The sequence below is a fragment of the Pseudorca crassidens genome, chromosome 6, assembly GCF_039906515.1.
Source record: "Pseudorca crassidens isolate mPseCra1 chromosome 6, mPseCra1.hap1, whole genome shotgun sequence".
Classification (NCBI taxonomy): domain Eukaryota; kingdom Metazoa; phylum Chordata; class Mammalia; order Artiodactyla; family Delphinidae; genus Pseudorca; species Pseudorca crassidens.
Genome location: NC_090301.1, coordinates 83976545 through 84000813, shown reverse-complemented (window position 1 = coordinate 84000813; position 24269 = coordinate 83976545). Strand labels below are relative to the sequence as shown.

Sequence of the window (24269 nt, the reverse complement as noted above, 5' to 3'; positions counted from 1 at the left end):
TCTTCGTGGTAATTTGCTAATAAAAACTGGGTTCCACTACTACAACTATGTTTGAGAACCTCTAATTCTGGTCTGAACTTTCTTCACCTGTGAGACCCCAACTTTCACCGAAACTATCTGTCATGATAGAGACAGATTCTCCTAACCTCACACTTAAGCCACATTCTTTTTATTAACTAAAGTACAGCATAGAATTCAATCTTAAGTGTCCTTCCTTGATCTTTCAACTGGCATATTTAATATAGAGAAAAACTAACTCCCAAGAGGCACCCAAGTGTATTCCAAGGACAATGAGTCAGTGTTAGGCGAAAGGGGAAATTTTGAATCCAGTACGGTTTTGGGTATTGGTCACTCAGATTGTCCTCTGGTTCTGTTGGCCTCATGCCTGCCTCCGAGGGAAGTGGGGGAAGATTGCAAAGATTGACTAGAAGCTGAAAGGACCCTTTCACTGGAATCGCTGAAAGATTTTGGAAGCCCAAGGCAATAGTACTTTGCAACCTCTGTCCTAGTGTGATCAAAGCAGGGGGAGGAGGGGTAAGTAGAAGAGTGTGGGGTACTTTTCTTTATTCAGGGTTTCTATTGAGCATGAAAATGTCACAGTGACTGAGCAGTGGATCAGCTGACAATTGGAATGCAGAAAAATTGGAGATGGTATTTCATTGTGATGAGTCTTGGAGATTTTATTGCAGTATTGATGATTTGGGATAAGATTAAGAGTATAGTAGGCATTTGGGGATGGGGAACCTTTCAGTGGTTCTGATATCACTGATATATCCATATCAGGAGAGAAAGGAAGTGATATATGCATGCAGTAGCTGGGAAGACTACTTCCTTAGCACAGTAAGATAATCTTAGATCTATTTTGGAGTAACAATGCTGTAAAGGGTCTGAGATCCACTAAAGCCTTCAACCATTTGAATTGTGTGCTGTGAGAAAAAGAGTGAGATATCATGAATATCCAAAAGCAAAAGCTTTAGCAGGATTTTGCAGAGACCAGTGTTGGAGGAGATCCTTGGAAACTCTAAAGACCTCAACTCAGGCATCTTCACTCAAGAGCTTCCCAGTTTGAATTAGTGTCCCAGTTCTGGAGGCCTTCTTATTTCTATCCCATCACCAAATAGTTACAGAAACTTAGAGTTTGTTGGGAGGTCAGTCTTCTCATCAGACAAATTGGGGTTTGAATCCTAGGTCTCTCGTGTACATGTTTTTGACTTTGGTCTAATCACTTCACCTCTGTGAGCTTCTACTTCTTCATCTCTATGGAGATGGAATAATAACTTCACTGACCTCATAGGTTTTTTGTGAGGCCCAAATGAGGCAGAGTATGTTGTGTGTGCTCAATAAATATCAATTAAAACTAATTTTTCTCATTACTTTGTAACTATAATCATGCTTAAAAGTGCTTCACTGGACTCTTTCTTACCCCTCTATAGCATGATCTTTCAATTTCTTTCTCACTAATGAATGCTATAGATTCTGTATTTTTTATGTTATGCTCTTAAGAGAGATTGTTATTGGCCTGAGTCATCTTTCTGATATTCATGTCATATAATTAGATATAGGGGCAATTAGGTGAAAAGATACACACACACACACACACACACACAATGTGTGTGTGTGTGTGTGTGTGTGTGTGTGTTTGATGGTCAGCAAGTCAGACAGATAAAATATATTTATTTAGTACCTACTTTGTACCAAGCAATATGCTAACCACAGGGATATAGCTCTGAGCACAAAATAGAGTTGATCTTCCTGGACTCCCAGGACTTCCTGGACTTTGCAGGAATTTTTATATGGACTAAAGCTCCCAAAGATAGGTGGGGATACGTTGTTATTTTGATCTTAAAACCCTCCAGACACTCATGACCTGGGGAAACATGGATTTCACTTTGCAAGGCTGAAGAATAGAGCATTCTGAAGAAAGAAAGCCTTGTGTTTGGAAGATCAAGGTGGAAACACAAAGGAACCTAGTTAAAACTTTCACACTCAATGGGAATTTAGACTAAATGAGGCACATGCCTCATAGCTCTAGAGAAAAAATAATGAAATTGGAAATCATGACGGGTAATACTGTAGAATATTGCTAATACTTAGATGTAAGTCTTTGAAATAGCTTTAGTGTCTAAGGAATAAGAAAAGGCATGTGTTTTGTCATAGTTTAATGTATTTCAGAAAAATTATTACAATAAAAATATTAGCACAGTTGTTTTTATGGAATGTACTAGAGTGAAAAAACAACTCTGGATCCTAACAGATTAGGTGCATGAATTTTGCAAAATATACTAAGCTGTGTTCTGTTAAGTTAGTAATTTTCAATAAAAGATTAAAAAGCATCCTTTAGCAATTCTAATAGTATTATTAGAAGGATAACTAGAATTTCTTGTGGTAAAGTTAGGGAAAAAAAGAAATGTATCAAGAAATCAAAGGGCTTGGGGAGAAAACTCAAAATATAAAATGCTCAAATTTGAGGGTCTGGTTTGTTTTATTTTATGGAATGTATATCTGCCATGCACAAGAAAACTTAATTTACAAAATGAAAAGAGAACAGAGACACAAAACCAGCAATATATTAGGATGACTTAAATGCCAATTTTTGATATTGCCTAGAGCAGTGCTTCTCAAAACTTTATGTGCACATCAGTTGCCGGAGGATTTTGTAAAAATGCAATATCTGATTCAGTAGGTCTGGGATATGGCTTCAGATTCTGCATTTCAAGCATGCTGCTAGGTAATGCTAATGTTGCTCTTCCATTGATCATAATTTTGTCTTATTAAATTTTTAATTGTAGATTTACATGCCGTTGTAAGAAATAATATAAAAAGATCCCTATACTCTTTATCCAGGTTGCCCCAATGGTAACATCTTGCACCTTTGTAAAAACTCAGTTGGAAATATTTCTGTGGCCCTATATGAGTTTGCTATTTTCTTCCATTAATCTATGCATTTATGTCTTCACCAATACCACACAGTCTTTTTTGATGTAGAAATGAATAAATCTTGAAATTGAGTATACTGATTTTTCCCACTTTTATTTTGTTTTTCAAAGTTGTGTTAAGCTATTCTAGTTCCTTTCCCTTTCCATGTGAATTTTAGAATAATTTTGTCTATTTTTATAAAAATCTCTGCTGAGATTTTGATAGAAATTATATTAATTCTATTTGGGGAGAATTAATAACTTTAGTATGTTACATCTTCCAAGCCGTGAACACAATGTGTCTCTCCTTTATTTAGAACTTCTTTGATATCTTTTATCAGAATTTTGTAGATTTTAGCATAAAAGTCTTGAATGTATTTTATTGGATTTATACTTCTAAATATTTCTCATTCTTATGAGCTATCATAAGTGGTATTATATTTTTAATTTCAGTGTTTACATCTTCTTGCTAGTTTATAAAAATACTATTGATTTTTGTATGCTTATCTTGTATCCTGGAGCCTTGCTAACTCACTTCTTAGTCTGGAATTTGGGGGTGGGGGGGTGTTAGATTCCCTGGAATTTGCATCCATGTAACCTGCGAACAGGGATATTGTATTTCTTTCTCTCTCATCTTGTATGCCTTTTATTTCTTTTTCTTACCTGATAATACTGGGTAGAATTGCTGTACTATATTGAAAAGAATGGTAAGAGCAGACATCCTTGCCTCATTCCTAACCCAGTGGGAACGTATTCAGTCTCTCACCATTAAGTACAATATTAGCTCTAAATATTTCATAGATGCTTTTTATAAAGTTAAGTGAATTTTCCTCTCTTCCTATTTTCCTGAGGCTTCGGGAGTCCATGTAACTTGTCCACAGCCACACCTGTAAACATTAGAGTCTGATGGTTTTCTTTTCAAATCCTGTTCACTCAAGGATCCTAATGCATATGTAAAATTAAGAAGGTTTGAAAAGCATGGCCAGAAAACGGTGAGAATGCAACGTGGCTAAAGCATGAGTGTGTCTATGGAGAGTAGTAGAGATTACACCCAGTTAAGCTGGTATCTGGAAGACATCTTTAGAGTTTAGAGAATGGGTTGAAATAGGGTGGGACTGGAATCAGGGACCTGAGTTACATGATGTAAATTCCTGTGGCGAGAATTGATGACATCCTAAAGAAAGTGGTAGTCGAGATTGCATTGCTTATGGTTTCTAATTAGTTCCCTTGATCCCAGGTAAAAATAACTTTAATATCTATAAAGAATTACTTAGGATAGCAGTAATTACTGCAACAAATATACCCACACATTTCAGTGGTTTCGCACAATAGATTATTTCTTGTGCATGCAACAATCCAGTATTCATAGTTTGCATGTGGCTTTTTACCACAAGATGATCCAGTGACCCAGGCTGCTTGAAGCAAAGTGGCATCCAGTCTGCGGAAGTGGAGAAAGGAAGGAGAAGGAAACTTGCTTTTTAAAATCCTTGGCCAGGAAGTGACATGCATGACTTCTAAAAGTATCCCCTTAGCTGACACTCAGTACCTTGATCATACATATCCACAGAGACTAAGAAATGCATTTAACTGTGTGTCAGGATCAGGGGAGAGGAACAGACAGGTTTTTGTGAGAAGAATTTGCCAAATAAATTAGAAGTCAATTATCTAGAAAATATAAATTCATAAAAGGCTAAAGAGATACTGTTTTTGCACATATGTTACTTCCTACTGCTCCTGTAACAAATTGCTACAAATTGGTGGCTTAAAGCAACACAAATTTACTATCGTACAGTTCTTAAGGTCAGAAATCAGAAATGGATCTCACTGGACTCAAGTGTCAGCAGAGCTGTATTCTTTTCAGGAGACTCCGAGGAGAATCTCTTTCTTTTCTTTTCCCTCTTCTAGAGGCAACCCATACTCCTTGGCTTATAGCCATCTTTCATCTTCAAAGCCCATTGTAATGGCTGGTCAAGCCTCATGATACAATCTCTCTGGTTCTGATACTTCTGCATCGCTCTTACATATTAAGTGACCCATGTGATTACACTGAACCCGATAGGATAATCCAGGATAATGTTCTTATTTTAAGGTTAGATGATTACCAATCTCAATTCAATATAAACTATAAGCACCTCCCCCAACTTTGCCATGTAACGTGTAAAATAGTCACAGGTTCTAGGGATTAGGTTATGAGGCAGGGGATCATTATTCTAACTACTACAGCACAGTAGAGTTTTATAGAGAAACATAAATGGATATTATCATTTTATTATATTTTCTATTAAACTAGGAAATGCAGCTGTAGTGGAAAAATTAAGTAGCTCTGCATTCAAATTTCAGCACTGTCATTGAGTAATTCTGTAACCTCATTAGTTCAGACAAGCTACATAGCATCTATATGTTTATTTTCTAACATGTAAAAATGGGAATAAGTAATACTTTTACCATAGATATGTTATTAGGCTTAAAAGAGGCACTGTATATTTAAGATACTCCTTGAAACATTGTTCATTAAAAATAAGCTGGATTATTTCAGTGTAGTACTTCTTTCATCCAGGCTTGGAAAAGATCAGTACATCCTTAGATAAAGGCATTTCTTTCAACTTTAACTTTCAAAGCTGGCTGTTTTTCAGCCTGTAGTGAAATGATGGTTCTAAAGTATTTGTCAGGAGAGGGGATATCATCTAAATTCCAAAAGCACTTTTTACATATCAGAAGCATGGGACCCTAAACACAAAAATTGAGAAACTCGGAAAGGAAAGTTTCTACATATTAGGAAGGAGGCTAGAGAGCCTTCAGAGCTCAGGGCGGGAGTTGGGGGACTGTGCTCTGTGTGAGGAAAGATTTGGAAAAGTAAGAGTTGAGTGAAGATGCTGCTAGAGTCCTTTGGAGAGATTGACCCCAAGAGGAAAAATTACACACAAAAAAGGAAAATGGACAATTACAGAAGAAAGTAGAGTCTCCTCTCTGCAAGTCCACTTGGAACCCAAATATGAAATCATCTTAGAGAGTAACTCCATAGGTGAATGGAGTGAGAATGGCAGTGAAATAAGTTGAGGCAGAAAAAATATCAGAAGTTGTACCCTGATTCTCCTTCCCTGTTGGATGTAGACATTGAACAAATCATGTGTGCCCCCAGTAGGGGAGTGAAAGGTAATTTTCAGATTTCCCAGTATTCCATGAGATCTTCATGGCAAGGGCTGAATTAACAGACCAAAGCCAGGGACTAGCTGGAGAGTTCATTACCATTGAGAGTGGAGGTGAGAGTCAGCAAAGTGGGGATCCCTGCCCTCCAGTCATGTTAAGAAAACAGACCTCTAGTTACAACACCACTGAGCATTTGAGCAGTAAATGCATCAAGAACAGGGTCAACACCAGAGGCCAGGGAAGAGCAGTTCCACCTGAACTAGAAGTCAGTGAAGGTCATCAGAGAATGACTTGTTGGGGTGAAAATCACGGCTCTCAAAGGCACATAAAATGCACGTGTCAAACATTTTATTTAACTAATGAATGAAGGAGTGAGGAACATTTTACAAATGTTTGAAAGAAGAATTCAAAGAGCACATATTTATTTAAGTAATCAGGAATGCTGAAATCAATTTACAGTAAGTGCCAAACTCTGCAATATCAGGGCAGTAATCAATTGCATTCCACCAGACAAAATTAATTGGCAGTACTATGGACAGGAACCATTCCCACTGCTATCACTTTACTACAATATACAGAGTTGTAAAATAACTCAAAGGCAGAGTGGGAGAGTGTCATAGAATCATATAACTCAGAAGTGTGTGCTAGGCGGGACAGATACCCAATAATAATTTTTGCCCATTTCAGAGTGTTTTCTTTCATGATCTTGCCTGACCAACCATATACATACAGACCACTGTCATATTTTGTCCAGCACCTGTGCATCATCTTGAAAATGAGAATGAGAGTAAGCAACCCTGAGCTTGAAGAGACTGAGTCTCCCATGATGGGAGACTATTAAAAATTCAAAGAAAATAGCATTCTTTGACTGAGTAAATGTAAAGATTTTGCTTTCATCAGTGAAATAGGAGACTTTTATGAAATTTAGTTCCGTGATAGGGAAATAATGAAGTTTAGAGATTTTCCACATTTGGATGGAGACATGTAAATTTTAATCCTAACAAATATGCCAATGGATTAATATAGTTTCTGTTACAAAATAAGATACTCCATCAAGAGTATCCTATTACTATGCATTCAGGAAGGACTAGCTTTGCTCCTTTGTGGGTGAGTATGCAGAATGAGTGGCAATGTGCTTAAGAAAGTAATAGGAAATATAATATTTAAAAAAATCATATCTCTAGCTTATCAGGAAGTGAGGCAGTGATTCTCAGTGATCTGGGAGGGGCTGTGACAGGTAAAATTTGGAAGTAGTTGAAAGACTTTCCTTCTCCCTCTTTGACAGTCTCTTTCCTTTTCTAGTTCCTTCCCTTTCCCATGGGTACCAAGTGCCTTTGTACACCTTTTGGTTTGCCAGACTAAACCAGTGGTATACCATCCAGGTCTGCTGTGTCTCATGCGCTTACCTTTCCCAACTACCCCTGCCCTCTAAAATATGACCCACATCAGGGCATATTAGTCAACTTTCAGTTTGGAAATAATACACAGATGTATTCCATTAGAATGAGAATGATGCGAAAGAGTTCAAAGGATTGTTCTAAACTGCTACTGGATTTAGGGTATAGAAAAAAAAAATTATTCTGGAGGAATGAACTTTAAGGGATTATGTTCTGGAAGGCAGGTGGGTGGAGCAGGTTTGAGAACTACTTACAGTCTTACACGGGGTCTACAGGTGGCACTTAAATCACAAGTAGGCCTTGCTCATTCTGCAAGTGCGAGAATGATCTTTAACCAATGTGTTTATTTAAGTATAACACATTACGCTGGAATATTTCCAATTTGTTAGACCTCATATATATGTGGTGAAGATATAAGTACACCATCCTGAAGATCAAAATTCAGGAGCAAAGTGTGCATGTATTCTAAAAGTATTTGCCAGATAATTAGAACATGTTCCACTGCTTCAAAGGCCTCCTATATAATACACAGTTAAATGATCATTTTGGAGCTTATTTTGGAGTATTACTACCTCTGAGAAAGCATTGTTATTGGGCACTGTTTTCTTGGAGACAATGTGTATAATTAAAAACATACAATTCAACTTCTCTGCAGGACATCTACGAAACCATTTATGGGTTGTTTTTTCTTGTCCTTCTAGGTGTTGCTGACTGTGCGCTCGAAGTAATGAGAAGAAAGTCATTTTCAGGTGAGTAGAAGCGTTTTGGTTGCTCTGAACTAAAAAGGCTTATTTAGAGTTTGCATACACTACTACAGTGCACTGTGTTTTATACAAAGCTAATTGCTTTCCTTAGTTTTGCCATTATCCATTTCTTTTTTCCTAATAAGCCTTTCCCCACTAAAGAAATGAAAATGCAGTAGATTTGTATGGCTGGTTGGAAAAAATAAAATGTTCAAAGTAAAACAATATATTAAAAACATCTCCCCACCACTACCACTCCAGTTTATGAGGACTTTACTTCTCATTTATTTTGAAAATAAAATATAAGGGAAAATATATGCATTCTATATATGCTCTTGTGAGTAGATGACCCGAAATGATCATTATCTTTCTGCGTATGTGCAAAGACCATGGATAAGAGAAATTTTTGTGTAACCTTTCTGCTCATAGGTATCCCTATATTTATAATCATCATTACATCCCTTTATTAAGCATTCACCTTTGCCCTCATCTCTGATGGTTGCAGAACAAAGCAACGTAACCCCTCATGGGTCTTGAATTTAGGAGCTTACTATCTAAATCAATAAAATGAGAGACCATTGGTTGAATAGTTGCTTGAAGTCTCACCATCAAGTTTCAAGCCCAATTTATTCTGACAAATGAATTCTAAGTTGGATATAAAATCCAAGCCACTGCCCCCAGGCCATTGCACATTTGATCATATATGGAGATGTGGTTCTAAACAGCTAATTCAGGATATGATGACACCAGCCACTCAAATATGAAAAAGGTTGTGATTCATGTGAATGTGAAGTTCACCCAGCCACAGGCAGAAGAGACCTACGCCAGCCATGAAGCAGACACACAAATTTTCATCAGACTGAGTGAAAGCACTTTAGGGTGAGTTAAGTAGCCCAATATAGGCAAGGAAGGTTATCCCTGAAGACTGCATACTTGAGGGGAGAGGAGAGCAGAAACACAAAAGGGGAGGATTCAAAGCATGAATATGACTTTGGTGGAAAGGACAACATGACAAGAAATGCTGATGGTTTTAAGAGTCAAGAGAGGATGCTGGCTGACAATCAGCAAGAAAATGAGGACCTCAGCTGCCAACCACCAGGATCTGGGCTCTGCTTATAAGCACGTCTCCCCATCCCTATTTCAAGGGCCTCCAGACAAGAGCCCATGTCGGCCGACACCTCATCTTCGGCCTCAGCAGTCCCAAAGCAGAGGAATCAGTCATGCCTACCCAGACTTCTGACCTACAGAACTGTGAGAAAATAAATCTGTGTTGTTTTAAGCTCTTGAATGTGCATAATTTGTTTTGTCATTGATAGGAATGTCAAAATATACATGTCCTTCTTCTCCAAAAGATAACACACATCACACACACGAGGACTGTAGATGCCATGGCAACCTATCGTCTAAATTTTATAGCTAAGTGGCCGCAACAAGAAAAATTAGGGGAAAGCCCTTACAAACTCATCTCACCCTTAATTTATGTAGAAGAAACAACAGCAGAAAAAAATTTCCCATCATTAAAACAGAGTAATTAAGTCTAAGCATTTTATGAGAATGAAATGTGATTTCAAAGATGAACCACCTAGCACATCGCTTAGCACATTTTTAGTGCTCTATACATGACATTCTCCTTTCTTCCCCTTCTGCTGTCCATCTGAGTCTGTTATTTGGTATTACCATACCTGTGTATTTCCAGAGTTACACACCCTGAGAAAAATGCCATAACGTGAACCAGATATCACCAAGCCAGGCAGGGAATCTGTGTCATCTGTGAAGCTTGTTAACTACAGACTCTCACAACCCAGACCAACCTTACTGACTGAGTCTCCAGGTTTGGGCTTCTGGGGAGGTGAATTTCTAACATGTTCCCAAGGTGAGTCTTGGGCAGTGGCCTAGCACACACTCAAGAATCCTGCAGCTTGGGTATGGCCAGACTTGATGAGAATGGAGTTATTGACATCTGAGTTATGGGAATCTGCTAGACGGGTAATATGGCCCCACGACATGGCCAAGGGCAGAATCATTGCTTCTTGTGGAAGCCCAGCAGCCTGCTCCGTCTGCTTCTCATAGATGTCTCCAGTCAGCTAAGGGAAGACAAAGAAACTATGTTCTCCCTATCTCTTAGTTGAGAAGGTTAAGTTGGGGGGCCCTGCTACAGAAGAAAAAGCAGAAGAAAGAAAAAGATAACACCATAGTGCGACAACACATAACCATACTTAGAGCTGCTGAGTTGATAGCTACCCTTGTAATTCAGCTTTGGTTGAAGTTGGAAAACCTGCCGGATTTGTGGGAACCAGCCTCTAGCAGCAACTGTGACCATTATTTTTCTCTTTTATGGTGTTTCCTTTTAAACTATGTTTGAGATCTTTGTTGTAGGCATATACCCTGGGGCACTAGCCTGGTGTGTGGAGACTTCAGGGAGATACAGCACATAAAAGGATAGAGTATAAGTGTGACGAATCGCAATGACAAGGCTAAGTTGGAGGTAACTTGTGAATGATAAAGTGAACTGAAAACTCCCTTCCTATGAGAGTGCAAAGGGGAGATAAGGGGCAACCTGAGGATATGTATCTGATCTTTACCCTGGAAAGTGCGCCCACACACACTATGTACTGCTCTTCCCTGTTCAAACATCCAAGGTCCGTATTCACCCTGTCCAAAATAAACATCATCTGCCATAAAGTGAACACATTATTAGCAACAGGCTACATGAGTTGATCATTCATGAAGGTGGGGAATCTGGCATTGATCCAAGGTTGACCGACATGTGAATCAGATGAAAGACCCTTGCCTAGGTATTCAGAAGCAAGACCGGTGCAAACACGGTCATGTGATCAACAAAGCAGCGCAGTTATTAAAGCCCTCCCGGGGTGAATAAACAAAAACTCACCAATGACAGCTAGAAAAAAACTTCCCCTGTTGTGACCTCTTTGTACCCCTTCCTCTGCTTTTTTGACTTAAGAAGCAAAATTAAAGTTTATAAAAATTAAAGCATAAAATCAAATCACATCCCAAACATCAAACAAAACTAATTCAGGTAACACGTTGAATCTCACTTTTGGCTTGTGCTTGACATTAAGAAATGGTCATGGCAGTTTTTTGGCATCTTTTCAACTGGACTTCCTTATAGGGCTGCCAGGACACTGTTAATTAGGGAAAGAGTTGCAAAATAAAGCAGCTTTGAAGAGAAGGAACTACAAATGTGGTGCAAATATATTGAATCTTTCCAAGATGTGCTTTGTGGCCTTTTTCAGCAGTGTTCCTTGTCCAGGACATCACTTATGAACCAGGTACCAAGAACATGCAATAATTGTATACATGATGTAGTGAGTATTTTTTTTTTTGTTTTGCGGTATGCGGGCCTCTCACTGTTGTGGCCTCTCCCGTTGCGGAGCACAGGCTCCGGATGTGCAGGCTCAGCGGCCACGGCTCACGGGCCCAGCTGCTCCGCGGCACGTGGGATCCTCCCAGACCAGGGCACGAACCCGTGTCCCCTGCATCGGCAGGCGGACTCTCAACCACTGCGCCACCAGGAAAGCCCCTGTAGTGAGTTCTTTTGTTTTACAGTTGAATGCTTCTCTTTTCCTCTCCTTAGCTTGTCCAGACTTAACTTGATCGGCAACTTTCTGCCACACAAATAAAAAGAGAAAATGCTCTTTCAGACTTGTCAGAGTTTCTGATATGATATTTTAGAATTATAATAAAATAATATATTAGTATATTAAACTTTATTACATGTACGGTGTTGATTGTACCATAAGGAACATCGCAATGTCCCATGGTTCTTGGAGAACAATGGTGGGCAAAGCCATGAATCTAGCATGGTTATGAGAGATGAAGTAGGAATACTCTGGTCTCTGGAACTCGAAGCCATGTTTCACTGTTACCCCTGCTGCCTGATACTTTGCAGTTTGGAACACTTTCTCAGCTGGGATCCTCTGATGTCTTCTCGGTAGTTAGTGTTTCCTTTGTTTTTAGTCCAGCACGGATTTGGAGCTATTTTTAAACACCTATTCTTGAGAGCCCTCTTAGTTCTGCACTAGGCAATCCCCCCTCTTTTATTTTCTTTAAGACTCTAGCACTGCTAGAACTCTGGAAGAAATTTCTCACTTGATATAATGATCCTTTCTATTACTATTTTCTTTTCTAATGTTGTCCCCTATATCAGATTAGTCAGAATTCTCCAGAGAAACAAGGATTGAAATCAATAAATATCTATATCCATATCCATATTGATATCTATTTCTATATCTACAATTTATTTTAAGAAATTGATTCATGATTACAGGGGCTTGAAAGTCTGAAACCTATAAGGCAGGCTGTGAGGCTTGAAACTCAGGCAGGAGTTGATGGTGCAGTCTTAAGACAGATTGTTTTCTTCTCTGGTAAACCTCATTTTTCTGCTATTACAGCCTTCAGCTGATTGGATGAGGCCCACCCATTTTATGGAGGATAATCTCCTTTATTTAAAGTCAACTGATGGTAGATGGTAACCATAGCTACAAAATACTTTCATAGCAACACCTAGATTAGTGTTTGATTAAGTCATTGGGTAGCATAGCCTAGTCAAGTTGACACATAAAACTAGCCTTCACAAAATCTCCATCTAAGGAGAAAACAGCTGTTCTCCACAGCATTCTTAAGAGTTTGTTGACATTCTGAATAAATCTTCTTTTCAATCTCTCCCAGAAATATGGGTAGAACTTTGAACCACATTCTCTGTTTAGTTCTCTTCTCTAGAGAAGATTCTTGATTGAGAGCAGTGACTTTTTTTTTTTTTTTCATGTATCCCCCTCTGAGAATTGTGGAGAGCTTTGGGGCCCCTTTTGTAAAAAAAAGTCTGCATGTACAATTGTAACATTTCACAAAACCCTCAGATGTTTACTTTAATAACCCTCATAACTCATTTTGTAAACCTTTGCTCTAGATTAAAATTTGAGAAACAGGACATTCTCCACTTTATCTGGGGAAGTTTTCTTTTCTCACCTTGAGTTGAATAAGAATTAATTTTAAAATAGACAAAGTCGGGGCTTCCCTGGTGGCGCAGTGGTTGAGAGTCTGCCTGCTAATGCAGGGTACACGGGTTCGAGCCCTGGTCTGGGAGGATCCCACATGCCGCGGAGCAACTAGGTCCATGAGCCACAACTACTGAGCCTGTGCTCCGCAACAAGAGAGGCCACGATAGTGAGAGGCCCGCGCACCGCGATGAAGAGTGGGCCCCCCCTTGCCACAACTAGAGAAAGCCCTCGCACAGAAATGAAGACCCAACACAGCAAAAATAAATTAATTAATTAATAAACTCCTACCCCCAATATCTTCAAAAAAAATAAAATAAAATAAATAAAATAGACAAAGTCAGTTGACGCAACAGCAAAGCTTAGTCTGTATTACTGTAGATAATTTAAGACATGAAGTCAATTAATATAAAAGAAAACACATTCTCAAAAAGACATTTCTGCCCCCAAGGCCCATACGAAAGTTTTCATAATCATTGTCACCTCTACAAAGGAGAATCTTATTAAATGTACCATAAAGAGCACCTAATTTTAAGAAGGGACCCTTTTAAAATCTAGAATCTCAGCTATACCAGAACTCTGAAACCACTAGGAATTTCAACTGACTGCCATGCCCTAGTGTAAGAGTGTAGGCATACTGCTGTCAGTTGCATTATTGCTAATTGTTTGCATCAATGTTATTATTACTATGAAGATAGAATACATAGATACATAGATACAGAGATAGGTATAGATAGGTATAAATATACATATATACATATGTAGATATATATTAAAGAAACTGAAGGTATTTATTGCTTAGAAAAATAAACACAGCAATAATACAAGAACCTTGAAATACTTAAATAGGTTTCATGTTAAATTCAAGATATAGGACGGTATGCATAGTATCCTACAACTTCTGTCAAAGAGAAATGCGTGCATGTGAGTGCATTTGTGTGTACATGGGCTACCTCTAATTGCTTACACACACACACACACACAAAACTGATAATAGTAGTTGTTCATGGAAAAGTTTACTTTTCACCAACTATGTCCTGTAGTAGTTGAATTTTTAACCAGGGCGTACATTACCTAAGCAAAAATTTTAATTAAAATAAAATTGCTATAATGTGGATAAGGAATTCCAATTACAGATATTTATTGTAGTGTTTACTCAAATGGGAATAATGAGAGGGAAATAAATATTTATTAATTATGTGCTATGTGTCAGAAAAATTCAATACATTACCTCCTATGTTCCTATAAGGTAGGATCTCCTATACCCATTTAAGAGTTATGCTGAGACTCAGTAAATTTAAGAGCCTGTTCAGTGTCACTCCTATAATGTAAAATGGAGGTGGAATTTGATTTTGGGTCTTTATGACTTTGAGCCTTTTGCTTAAAGCTCCCATCTGTGGAAAGTTGACCCCTAAGGTCTATTCCAGTCCCATTACACCATGATTATGAAAGACTGGAGCTGAGAAATGAGTGGTTTCTAGTATTTTTAGTTATTGTTATAAAGTTAAAAAGATCAACTGGTAAATAAGCAAGTAGCTCTTTGCTTTTGAAATTTGAATGTTGCAAATGTTAGGGCTAATAAGAGGGGAAATAAGAAAAGAGGCTCAGTAAACAGGTTATAAAAATAGTACAGGCAGATAAGGATCTTTTGGCAGATAGCCTATGTTGGCATCCAGAGCAAAGACAAAAGTGTAGAGTTACTTGAAGAATAGAAGGTGAAGATACCCACAGGATACTATGAAGTAATTACAGTTGGGAAATCAAGAGATGAGCTCAGGCTCTTGTTTTAGACATCAGAAAAGAAGGGAAGCTGAGAAAAGCAACAATTTCTGTGGTTCACAGGACCAGTCCCAACACTCTTCTAATTCCTTTCCCAATTTCATTCACATTCTCACGATTTCTTCCAACCACTTGGATGATTTCAGTAGAAATGATACATATTTCATTGAACTCCCAGAATACTGTTATTAAAGATATTCCCTCAACAATAACTGTTTTAGTTTTTGTTGGAAAAAGTACAACTACACAAGCTAGCCAATTACTACATCTGATAATAGGCAAGACTGACCAGTGGGTAAACATGCTGAACCACAACAGAATCAACATTTTGCCTCATATTCCTTTGTTGTACAAATGATAACATAGTTTGCAAAGCTTTGTTCAGACTAAGATACTCATAAGAGCTGTTTGATAGAGGATGAAAAATATTATAAACTTATATGAACCTCTGGCTAATGCAATGTTGATTAGGTTCATACAATAAAGTGAATTAATTTAGACGATATCAATTTGGAATTTGAGATAATTCACTCAGAGTCTGGGCTAAGTGGGCTTCATATGTATTAGGAAGAAGTGTGTTTACTGATTCAATTAATAAAGTAAATCCTACATAGAGGGGCATTAAAATATTTAATGTGGAATGAAAGCTATTTCCAAGCATCTTCTAAACCAGTGGTTCTCAATCAGGGATGATTTTGTCCCTCAGGGAACATTTGACAATGCCAGAGGCATCTTAGTTTTTTACAATGAGTCGGGGGATGTTACTAGTATCTAGTGAGCAGAGGCCAAGGATGCTGTGAAACATCCTATAATGCACGGAACAATACCCACAACAAAGAATTATCCACCCCAAAATGTCAATAGTGCTGAGGCTGAGAAACCTCTAAAAGCACCCATTTATCTTATGTCAGTATGCTTATTGCAACCTACATTTATCCAATCATTAAAGTAGGCCCCCTAGAACCTCCGCTAGGAAGTCTTGTTGCTCCAGGTTAGTTAATGCCATAAAAATCCCGTAGTGTGTCTATTTGCTAGTCTTTGTTGTATATACTTATGGTAGTGTGTAGTAGATGTTGCCGTAACATCACCTCCAACACGACAACCAAAGATACTTGAAAATGAGCAAATTGAATGAAAAAAAAATCTGTATTGTGATATAACTCACACATTTAGACTTGTCTTTCCTTCCTTAGACTAAGCATAATTACGTTTTTTCCATTCACACAAATATTTTGTTTGAATTTGAAGGAGTGGACTTATTTTTAAAAACAACATTTAATGAAAATGAATATTCCAATAGTTGGGCTTAAAGTATGTATTGTATAATGTATACTACTAGAAAAAAATATGCCTTAATGATAGAACCACAGCTATTGTGATTTTTTTTACTGTATTATTATTTATTATTTAGTAACTTGACTTACCTTCTAAACTAATTGTGCACATTTCCAAAATGTACTTTGTGTTAAGTTACAAAATTAAAATTGAAGAAAGAAATCAACATGTTTAGACAAAGGAGAAAAGTCTCTAAGTAGTTTTGCTGGGGCCTCCAAAAGCTACTAGACCCTAGGGCAGCTTTGTATTAATTAATATAGTTTTGCTTTAATGATATACATTTGTAATTATGCACTCTTAAATATCTAAGGAACTTAATGTGTTTTAGATGAAAAACAAATTCAGACTTAACAAAATTTAATTCTATTTGTTATGTGGAAATGAGAAAAATAAGCAAAGGTAACAGTCTAAAGCCAGCAAAGCAAATACAGAAACTTTTTCTTCTGTTTTTCAAAATTATTTTTAAATTTTTCTTAGAAAAAAACAATTATTTTTCACTGTTCTTGAAAGTTAAGGAAGAAGAAGAAAAAAGAAAGCCCTACAGAGTAGATCCAGGGATCCAAATGTACAACAGAAGCACACCTAGATTAGCTAACTACTTCCACCACAAAATCAATGGGCATTAGGCAGGGGACTTAAAAAATTCCCTCCTCTCTCAATCCTTGAGTATCCAGAAAGGATTTTTTTTTTTTGAGGGGAAAACTAAATTTAAGTAAAAGATTGGAGATTGTGAACCAGTTCTGAAAAGCATAAGAACACCTAGGCATTAATAAATCTACTTGTGATCTACAAAGGAGCTTGAGAAAGGGTAGAATGACATAAAATTAAACAAAAGGTTAAAAATGATCAATTTAAGACCTTGTACTTAACCCTTCAAACTCTTTTTATAGGTGCTCCTGCTTCAGTAATAATAATAAAACATGGGGGCTTTTGACCCAACTCTGCTACTGGCTTTCTGAGTAAATTCAGAAAATCACTTAAGTACTTTTTGCCAGCTTCCTGTGCGCAGTGATAGCATCTGTACCATATGTCTTGTTTCCTCGAAGTAGAACATCATTCATCATCCAGAGAAAGACTAAGCAAACAGTACATCCAATGGTGCCTAACGCGCAGTACTGCATGTGGTTTTCCTCCAATACCATTCTGCATTCTCTTAGTTCTAAGGAGCAGTCATTTTCTCCTTTGTTAAAATGGCCCTCTGATGCATTTGATTCTCGTCTGGGGAATGTCAGGCAGGGTTTGTAGTAGATAAAATTTGTTGAGTGTTTTGAAACATGCTTTAGGGATAAATACAGGGTAAAACATAGATGTCTTACTCAAGAATTTTTCATATTATAGCTTTTCAAATGAATGTATTATGGTACTACTGCAATTCTTTGAACTTTATATCTCGTTTATAAAAACATTTAAAACAAGATCTGCAGCTCTCCCATCTTGTGACTTTTCTACATTGGTGCCGACCTTCTCACAGCACAGAGTTTTACTTGCTTGTAGGGCATGAGCAATACAGACTTGAGGAATGTAAGGATCTCTCACTGGAAATCAGACCAGCTCAGGAAGATTAGAAATATATGGAACCACGAAGTCCTCAGGTGGCTTACCAAATCTGTATGAGTAGCACACTTGGATTAGTACCCATATTTGGAGACTACTTGACTTGAGAAGCCTCCTCTTATAATACCATTGTTAAAATCAAGAAAGAAGAACCTTTAAAAACAATTTCCATTTCCTAAGTATTATACAGTTTGCCTAGGTCTCCCAATAAAGGGACTACAAACACAGTCATATGTCTCTCCAAACTGAATGGCTCTGGCTTCCACTCTCTTTGAATGCTAACAGAGAGTCCCAGCAAGCATCCCTATCCGCTTCTAAAATAGGTATGCTGCATAATAAAGAACTTGGTTTTTGTCCTGTGTTCCTGCCATGGAACTTCCACAACCCTTGGAATGATGTGAGTGATAGAAACGCCTTTTTTATTCATGAGCTTTGTTATTCTTGATCACATCTGAGTTTTTGCTAGTGAGGTTACTCATAGTGGATCCCTACATAGCTTCAGATTGAGATCTGGTCCCCCAAAATGCCAACCTCTGGTTACAAGGTGGGAATCTTGACCCAACCCAAACTCTGGAGAAGGAAGGGAGGCTGGAAATTGAGTTCAGTTATATGGGCATTAATTTAATGAATCATGCTTATGTAATGAAACCCCAGTAAAGACTGGACACATGCTCAGTGGAGTTCCCTGACTGGTGAACAAATTGATGTGCTGAGAGGATGATGATATGCCCGGGTTCCACAAGAGGGAGGTGTGGAAGTCCTGAGATCAGGACCCTCCTAGACCTCACCCTATGTGTCTCTTCATTTGGCTATTCCCGAATTGTATCCTTTATAATAAAACTGTCATCCTAACTACAGTACCTTGCTGAGTTCTGTGAGTCTTTCTAGTGCATTATCCAACTTGAAGATGTTGAGGGAAACCTTGAATTTGTAGTCAGTCAATCAAGTATTGGTGGACTAAGGAAACCCTGAACTTGTCCTGGAATTCGCAGCGGGGGAGGTCTTGTGGAGGATTGAATGCTTAACCTGTGGGGTCTGTGCTAACTCCAGATGGCTAGTGCCATAACTGAACAGCAGTATACCAGTTGGACGTAAAACAGAATAGGCACTCCTGGGGCAGCTAGTGAATAAGTGAATGGTGTCGTGCATCTCTTGTATTTCTTCACCTTCTCCCCACTGCTTCTGCTAAAACTTCCAGAGATAACTCTCTTCTGAGAGATGCTGAGCTGTGATGTCCATCTGGGTTTACGGCAGGACCTGTTGCCCTCCCCTTTGGTACTTAGTTCCAACTCTGGAAGATGTTCTCTTTAACAAGGTGGACTTCTCTGAATGCTTAAAACTAATGGAAGGAAATGCAGCACAGAGAGCCTTACAATGGTCATATTTTCTAGACCGTCACCAAATGGCAAGGCCAATGGAAATGCCCTCTAGCAGGCTTGCTCTTCCCATTGATCAAGCGCTAATCCTTTGAGGTTCCAGAAAGAGAAGAAGAGTTCCTCCTAACTCCAGTTTGAGGTCTGTCTCTCAAGTCTTCATTTCTTATACCAGGTAGACCTTTCCCAAAAATGTTTGGTAGTGGGACTCATTTGATGCAGAGTGATGCAGTTACCTAGCTCCAGGAATATTCAAAAATCAAAATAGATATCTAGGTTCGTTAATCTTGAGTTCCACATGCAGAGTATCCACACACACAGTATCCACAGTGCTGAACTGGGCCAATCTTATTCCAGATCTTTCTTTCCTATATCTTTCTTTCAGTTTGTGGTAAAGTTCAGACTTCCAGGTTTTGAGCAAGGATAAAACAAAATAAGCAAAGCCATATAGGCTCAGGATACTCTAAACTCTTATAGAGTACAGACACATTTTCCTTAGAGTTACAATGCATGAGGAAGCTCTGCTAAATCTGTACCCAATCTTCATTATCAAATAGAACAGATAATTTCTCAGTGAACGTCTGCATTCAACTCAGGGTTCACTTCATAGTTTTTATCAAGAACAATGTGCCCATGCTCTCTTTAAAGTTCTGTAACTAGAGAGCCCACTCAAGTGTTTTTCTTAGAACAAAATAATTCTGCCCCAAAGCTGAACTAAAATCCTTACCTTTTAGGAAGTTGAAACTGCTTTCAATATTTTTAAATGATGTTTTTTTGTCTGTCTCTTACATATATATGTATGTATGTATATATGATATAAATATGTTGATATACTGTGGTCTAAGAAACATATAAGGGACACCAACCTAATTATTGAATATGTCTTCAAAAGACATTGTGGTTATATTTCATAAAAATGATATCTTTTAACCAATACAGCTGGGTCATGCTGGATTTTAAGGACTAGTTTCCCCTTAGATATTTTTGCATTCTATGCAGAAAAGTTGTTCTCATCCTCTGGGTGAAAAAGAATACCACTGTCTGGATTTAAGGTCATTAGTGCAGAAATAAGAGTTGATTTTCAAATTAATCTTGCTTCACTATTATAAAGGGGAAAAATCTCAAAATATGCTCAATTACCCTTTATTTGTAGGTAATGATGGACAACATCTTTACCCTTTAAACTCTCATATATTTTCATTAGTTGTTTATTTAACTAAGTATAGCAGCATTTCAAGAACTTGTATCTAAACTTTTACTATTCATTTGCTCGCAACTACAAACCCTGGAGGTTCTACATACCTGGACCTGATCTTTTTTCCGCTCCATTTCTGATAAATAATTCTTGACTATCTTTGCTTCCATCTCATTTGAAGCAAGGCCAATATTTTCTTATCTGCTTTCAGATGTTTATGGACATTTGATACGCATCTGCCTGTCCCTAGCACTGAAGAAATCGTATCTCTCCAGCATATTCTTTGCTTAACAGTAATCTCACCAAATAACATTAATACACATATTCTGATGTGCAGATACTAATAATAAAAAACATAACTGGACAGTTCCTTGGTTCTTATTTGGTTAGGAACCATGGCATTTCCTGTGCTCTAAGCCACGTGTACTTTTAGTGACTGTAATTTCAAAAGATGGTTTTATTCTTCAATAAGAAAATCAGAAACAGTGACCTTTCCTGTCTGAGAGGGAGTCAGCAACATAGTGTTTAGGATATGATGGGGAGAAATCTTGTTTCCTTTCCATCCCCATCCAAGTTTTCTCCTCATGGCCGGGGAGGAGCCTGGCTTTTCATCTAAGGATAACATGGCTGACAGTAAAGGGATATTTTTGTGATTCAGCAATGGCTTACACAATGCTGCTTCTGTGGCAGCACTGGGGCCCTTGAGGGGGTAGAAAGAGTGCTCAGAGGGGGCTGACAGCTCCGCCCTAGGACACCTCAGTTGTCACTTCCTTCAGGGCTAGGTTCCTCTTGGGTGAGATTCAGGTGCGCTGCCCTCGGACAGAGCAGGGGAGAGTGAGTGGGTCCCTGATGCTCTGAGCCTAGCAGGGAGACTGCATACGTGCCACCACCACACGGCAAAAGTCTGACTCATCCTCTCCCAACACAGGGAGCCCATGGAGCTGATTGCCCAGCCCCTCCTGGAAATACTGATGGGGCAAACGGAGCACACAGGGGCCCCTTCACTCATCTGTTTGTTTGTTTATTTGTTTATTAAACATGCTATTATGTTATTTACTGTCTTTTACACTTGCTAGCAGAGACCAAGAAAGGAAAAAACAAGTCACAAAAGAATATAGAATGTTTATATCACATCTGCTATTTGAACAAAATCATAAAATTCCAAAAGTCCGTCGGGAAAAACATTTCTCTCCTCTAAGAGATTCAACTATGTTAGAAAAGACTCTCTTCTCATGTTCTTATTTAACAAATATTTTGCTCCTTTTAATCCATCCATTTATATATCTGTAACCATGAAGATGTGTGTGTGTGTGTGTGTATATACACATATATACTCTTAAAAGGTGTGTGCATTTATAGACCATATATTTTTATAATATTCTTTCTCAAGTGATTATATCTTATAAATCTATATAGTCATTTAATCCTTGATTTTAAACAAATAAATGGATATAGGTTACATGCTAAATAACGAATGTCCTTTTATTTGTAACCTACGGGAAAATCACTCTCTATTTTTCTCTGACTTATTGTAATTGTGCTTCTCCTTTAAAAGAAACTGTCCATAATTTCATAAATACATGTGGTGGTTGTGCTTCGGAATCATGATTCTGCTGTGAGACAGGAAAGAATGGGCCCTCCTTTCTTCCGTTCACCAAAATGATGAAAAAAACTGCTTTGAGTTTTGCCTTGTGTTTGTGAATTTCCGCAACTTCTCTAATCATTTTTCATAAGGGTTTTCACAACTACAGTGAGTTTGGGGGGAAAATAACAATTCTGAAAACTGTGCACATTATTAGCCTCCCTTTGAAACCCTTGCTGCAACCGTCTCGGTCCAGCTAGCAGACCATGGGAAGCCTGAGGACGCCAGGCAGCTTCTTATCAGAGAAATGAGTGGGAGAGCATTTCCTTGTAGTGACTGTAACAGCAGTGGTAATTCTGGACGAAAAGGCCATAATGATAACATCTACAAAATGGTACACTGTTCTCTGAAATGCAACATGAATATTCCCAAGAATGGAAGATAACCAGCTGCAAACACGGCAAACAAAACCTACTAACGCACAAAACGGTGGAGCTGTTGTGTTGTTTTCCCCCCCTTGCTTAAAAGAACAATGTCAGAAAGAGGAGAAGAGCAGTTCGAATGCCATTTCTTTCCTTTTTCTTCTCTAACAAGTCTATGAGAAAACAAGAGAAAAGGTCCAGGGTTTAGAAGAGGGAAGAGGAAGATTGGATGATTTAGCAGATAAGATTCTAAACAGTGAAGATTAAATGGACAAATAATTGAATGTGTTGGGGGAAATGGGGTCTAGTTAACCCAGGGCTAAGAAAATAAGTACAGGGGTGCAGACACACGGCTATTTCCTGTGAGTGAGGGGAAGGAGAGAGCAAGAATAGCTGAAGCAAGCAAGAGGACGCATAGGAAAGACCTGAAGGCTATGTGTCTGTCTAGGAAAGGAACCAGGAAGACACAGAGAGTTCCTTGCAGTTGACCGATTCCAAATAAGCCACTCACACATGAGGCATGGTTCTCAGGTCTGCTTCCTACGTCTGGGTCAGCCATGACCAGCAGAAAACCATCCATCACTCCCACTCACAAAATGCAGTGAGAGTGATTGATTGTTCAAGACTGAATTAGCCTGGACCAGATTCACGGGAAATCTTAATGGAATCTGGGGGCCCTGAACTGGAAACTTGGGTTTTGGCCTGGAAATGGACCCCAAACCTTGGGGCTAAGTCCAGGTGGGCCCTAGTCAATCCAACTCCACAGCTTCAGTAGGAAGCATTTGGAGACTGAGTTCCACACATTGCTTGTTTTAACACTTTTTCAGATTTTCCTTCTGAAAAAAAAAAAATATATAACACTTCTTGATATTTCAAGAGCGAGCAGATTCTGTTAGTATTTTCATTAAGAACATGTTTATTTCTCCTACCTTCATCTTAATATAATCACTCTTCATTTTAAATATCTTTTTAGACAGTAGTTTCATGCACTGAGGTGTGATATAGAGAAAATTATTTTCAATAAATACACATTCAGCTGCAATGAAGTGTCCAGTATTTTGCTAGATATTTATGCAGGCAATTCTAGTCCAGAAATGCTGAGAACTTCTGGTTCATTACAAGATATACATTTTCTTCCTACATTGCAAATGATGAAAACGTTAGTTCCCAGGCTAAGAACATTAACATGGCACCAGATAATAGCCACTTCAAGAGACTCCTTTTTCCCCTCTTAAATTATTCCCCACCTCTCTTTATTATTATTTTTCACTCAAAGACAAATGAATTACTTGTTGAAATTCTAAATTGTGGGAACACAAGTTTGGTTCCTTAGACTCTTTCTTGGTTGGAAAGAGGAGATGCCTGACATTTCTTAAAGGGGACAGTGATGACAAGCTCTATGTGGCCTGGACGTGGCAATCACTTCTTTCCCCCTTGAACCCTTGACCTTTGAGGTTTACAGACTGGCTAGAGCTTGAATCTGAAGTCTCGCGAGACCTAGTTAGGACAGTTGTTTTCAGTGGAGAGGCCCCTCATTTTTGAAATTCTTCCTTTCTCCAAGTCTGACAGAATGGAAGTTTAAGCTTCTGGGTAAATTGTAAGGACATGTTTTAGAGCAGCCTCTTAGTTGCTTGTGGTTTGTACTATTTCTATTAGCAGCACAGGTCCCTTCTTTTTCACTCACTCTATTTAAGTACAGGTTTCCCCCACCATCCACTATTAGAAAGGAGAGCGTGTTCCTGTGAAACCTTTTTCAAATGAAAGTGAAGTAAAGTAAAGAAGCATTACCTTAGTCCAAATCTTGCTAATGGT

At 38.3% G+C, this 24269-nt stretch overlaps 1 long non-coding RNA gene across 1 annotated transcript in view; it reads left to right on the top strand.

Annotated features, from left to right (window-relative positions):
- Positions 1–401: 401 nt before the first annotated feature.
- The window catches only part of LOC137225880 (uncharacterized), a 216332-nt gene continuing 192464 nt past the window's right edge, over positions 402–24269 (top strand). The window contains exons 1-2 of the long non-coding RNA XR_010944068.1: positions 402–534; positions 8161–8208. This is a non-coding gene — a long non-coding RNA (uncharacterized lncRNA). The remainder of the gene's footprint in view (positions 535–8160; positions 8209–24269) is intronic.